The 4,410-nt window shown below is 36.9% G+C and overlaps 1 non-coding gene across 1 annotated transcript; it reads right to left on the bottom strand.

Annotated features, from left to right (window-relative positions):
- Nucleotides 1–3,792: 3,792 nt before the first annotated feature.
- Nucleotides 3,793–3,899, bottom strand: LOC132272222 (small nucleolar RNA R71). The gene has a single exon (XR_009469994.1). It is a non-coding gene; the product is annotated as a small nucleolar RNA R71 (small nucleolar RNA).
- Nucleotides 3,900–4,410: the final 511 nt, after the last annotated feature.

Here is a 4,410-nt window from a genome sequence, read left to right as displayed (position 1 = left end):
GGAGAGTTATTGGTTAAAATGTTATAAATGCTGTGAGTCATTTCTTCACTGACAGTACACTTCCTCAAGGTATCAATTCAACATTTCTTACCCTTATTCCTAAGGCTAATCATGGTGATAAAATTGCCAATTATAGATCAATTGCCCTGTGTAACCTTGTTTATAAAATCATATCCAAGATTTTAGCAAATATATTAAGCAGTGTCCTGCCTAATATCATTGGTCCTGAGCAAGTTACTTTTATCAAAGGTAGGAGGCTTCATGATAATATACTCCTTGTTTCAGACTTAATTAAAGGGTTTGGTAAGAAACATGGTGATCCAGCCATTGCTTTGAAGGTTGATTTGCAAAAAGCTTTTGATTCTGTTGATTGGGACTTTCTTCAGAGAGTGTTACGCGGGGATGGTTTTACTAATAAATGGGTCAAATGGATCTCTGTTTGTACCACTTCTCCAAAATTTTCAGTTTTGTGTAATGGAGTTCTTGTAGGCTACTTTTCTGCTTCGAGAGACATTAGACAAGGGTGCCCTTTATCCCCTTTGTTAATTTTTTTTTGTCATAGAATTCTTCAGTAATTTGATGGAGAATGCTCTTGCAGAGGGTATAATTAAAGTTTCAAAAGCTGTATCACAGGCAAACTTGAAGATCTCTCATGCTTTCTATGCTGATTGATGAGTGCTGAAAAGTGCGTATTTAAACCCCTTAAGTTTAGGCATTCTAGTACCTTTATCTATCTTACTTTACCTTTTTAGATTGATTTCATATTATTTCCATTTTCAGGCACTTATCCCGAAAATAAGCTAACTCAGCCAAATAAGAGCTTAATAGAAGCAATTTTGGGATTAAACAAAGAAAGGAGCAAAGTGGAGAGAGAAAAAAACAAATGAAGCCAAATGTGGGAAACAGCAAAGTTCAATCGATCTAACTTCAAGGTTCGATCGATCGAACAATGATCGATCTTAGTACTTCAAGATAGATCCAAGCCTTAGCCTAAAAGTATAAAGTCCAAAAGTTCGATCGATCTAACACCACCCTTCGATCGATCGAACACTTTTGTCCTCATTCAAATGATTGATCCTATCTACAGCTGTACCACCCACTAACCACTTTTGTCCTTTTCCCAAAAATATCTCTCAAAATATCTTGGATTTGTCTTTTCCCAAAAAGCTCAACCAGTTGGATCAATCCAGCCTAAGTTCGATAGATCTCAGCCAGTTCAATCAATCCAAGTCCAAGGTTCGGTCGATCGAACTTCCTCTAGTGCGAAAAAGTTAAATTTCCAGCATGTGCAATCGGTCCTCTATCCAATCATTAGAGAATATTCTTTGCATGACCCCAACTCATTTTGGGTGTCATTTGACCTACCTATATAAGGATAAGGATTGCTTTTTACAAACGGGAGCCAATATCATTTTCATATCATCTCTTGGAGAGCAGGCTTTGAAGAATAGGAGGCTAGACACACCATTGGAGTTCTTCATCAACAAGGAGTAGATTTCAACCATGGAGTTAGCCCTTGAGGGTTGGAGCAACATCACCATGAGTGGCTAGACATCCTCTTAGGGCTAAAGTTAGCCCCAAGCATGCTATCTATATCTTAATCTTGTGTATTATTAAGGGATTAGTGTTGTAATTAATGTTTTGACACTTTGATATATATAGATCTTGTTTATTCAATGATTTATGTGGTTTAATGCCTCCAATTGATCATTTTATTCTATCCATATGTCTATGTATGCTAGAATAGATGTTCATGTGCTTGTCTCTAGATTTTGTGTTATTGATGTATGTCTATGTGTATTGATACAATAGATTTAGAGATTGTCAAAACATAGTGCTTAATGGAATGCTCTTGTGATTTTCTTGAGGGTTCATACTTATTCCTTGATGGATTGTGCCTCTCCCCTAGTTTATTTTTATGCTAGTGGTGTAGATGTAGTGTAGTTGTAGTGTAGTGTTAAATGGGAGGACAATCCATGCTTGTTGTTTGATGATCCAAGCTTTTGAATACAAGAAACATATGTCTCTAACCTTGTGTTGTATTTAGATTGTGAGCTTAATGAGAGGATTAATGACTTGTTTTGATCTATTGTGCCTTTCACATGTTGTTTAGACAATATATGCTTCATTACTTTGATATATTGTGCCTTTCACATGATGTTTAGACAATACATGCTTAACTAGTCATCCTTGCTTGTTAAATCAACCAAACACACACACACACCAATATTGCAACACACCATTTGCCCTCATTAATCACTTATCAATGGTATAGAAATGCATTGCTTGGTGGTGATCTCTAAACCCCAAGATCTCTCTCTCTCTTACTTACTTTTAATTGCATTCTTTTGTTATCACTTAGTTTAATTTAGTTGTTCTCTAATCAACCAACCAGCCAATTGTTTGATCACTCGACCTACTAGCCCTAATAGTGATTTCACAACCTTGTTCGACCCCCACAATCCCTTGGGACGATCCCTACTCGCCCTAGCTATATTTATAGTGAAAGGTAGTAGTGGCTTTTATAAATGTAAAACTCTTGGCCCTCGCTTAAAATTCACACTCTTAAGCTTATGGTAGGATGATGACCACCAAGTTTTTGGCGCCGTTGCCAGGGATTGATCGATTGATTTGATTAGGTAACGTTGGATTTGTGGAATTAATTAGGATTAGTACTCTTTTGATCGTGTCTTTACTTTATTTTTATTTTTCTTTTTGGTTACTTATTGTGTTGTTCTTACTTGACTTGGTGCATTGTTGGAGAGGAAGCAAGCAAAGGAGCATTCAAGCTAAGCAAGCAAGGAAAAAAGCTAAAAATTTTAAAAAAAATTTGCTAAGCTAAGCTTTAAATTTGGAGTTGAAGTGCTAAAGGACCTTTGTGAGACTTTCTTACTCAATCCCTTAGTTAAATCGTCGGCCCGCGTGGAGGCTTGTTTTTAATTGTTCTTGCATCATTGTCGTTAAAACATGGGAGTATGAATTAAGTGTTTGTGGAAGAAGTCTAATTGATTGTTGTGAAGGCATAGTGTTTTTTATTCTTTGTGCTTGTTGTGTTTTGCATTGTGCATGTATGGATGTCGTTCATTGAGACCAACTCTTGTCCCTTTAGATTTGTATCTTGAATCCATCGTTAGAAATCCTAGGGGAAAAGGAAGTTCAAGTATAACAAATCTATCAATGGCTGACCATAATAATGATCATGTTGAGGACCTTGGTCACATAGACCAACAAAGTATCCTTCATCCTAATGTGCACAATGAGAACATACAAGTACTATTAGGCATGCCTAAGCCATACATTCACCAACCACCACAACAACAAGGCCAAGTTCCATATGGAATGCCAAGGCCAATGTATGCTCCACAACCTCCCATCACCAATCAAGGAATTCAAAACCAAGGTGTTCATGTTGCACCTCAAATAGCTAATCCACCTCTTGCTTTAAGAGACCATTATGTGCCTAACGAGTATAATGCACCTACATACATCCAATTGCCTCTATTTAGAGCACATCATTATGAAATTAAGCCACAAACCATTCAAATGCTTCCTAACTATCATGGACTTCCAAGTGAAGAACCTTACAAGCATTTGGATGAGTTTCTTGAAGTATGTTCCACCGTAAAATACACGGACATGCCAGAAGAGGTTTTAAGACTTAAACTTTTTCCATTCACCTTAAAAGACAAGGCAAAGTATTGGTTTAAAAATCTTAGGCCTTTTTCAATTACTTGTTGAGCAGAAATGCAACAAGAGTTCTTGAAGAAGTACTATCCGGTTTCTAAGACCAATGCCATGAGAACCTTAATTCGAGAATTTTCACATGGGGGTGGAGAAACGTTTCATGAGGCATGGGAACGCTTCAATGAATTGCTTAGGAAGTGTCCACATCATGACATGCCCAAATGGCAATTAGTTCAATATTTCTTTAAGAGCTTATCGGACAACTATAAGGGTATGGTTGATGCTTCCATGGGTGGCTCATAAATTGATAGGAATGAGGATGACGTGTGGTGTCTATGAGAGCATGAGTGAAAATTCTTTGCATAGAACACTATCATCCGAGAATGGTAGAAATTCATAAGGTAGGAAGAGTGTTGGCTTACATCAAGTCAACCATTCAAATGAAATAGCCACCGAAATAAAGTTTTTAGCTCAAAGGTTTGACCAATTTTTGATTAACCAAAACTCGGTGAACCAAGTATCTTTTTTCCCTAACTATTCTTATCGTGCATCAAATGAAATATGTATGACTTGTTCTAGTGTTCTTCATTCTACTTCTCATTGTCCTCACAGACAAGTGCTAAATGAACCTAATGAACAAATCAATGTAGCTTTTGTGAACCAAGGAAACAATCCTTATGGTACTCACTATAATCCAAGTTGGAGGAATCATCCGAATTTATGTTG

This window comes from Cornus florida, unplaced genomic scaffold (genome assembly GCF_030987335.1).
Source record: "Cornus florida cultivar Cherokee Brave unplaced genomic scaffold, ASM3098733v1 CherokeeBrave_3.0.0_Hap2_Chr08, whole genome shotgun sequence".
NCBI lineage: Eukaryota > Viridiplantae > Streptophyta > Magnoliopsida > Cornales > Cornaceae > Cornus > Cornus florida.
Note: the sequence above shows the minus strand (reverse complement) of the source record. Positions and strands in the feature narration are given on the sequence as shown.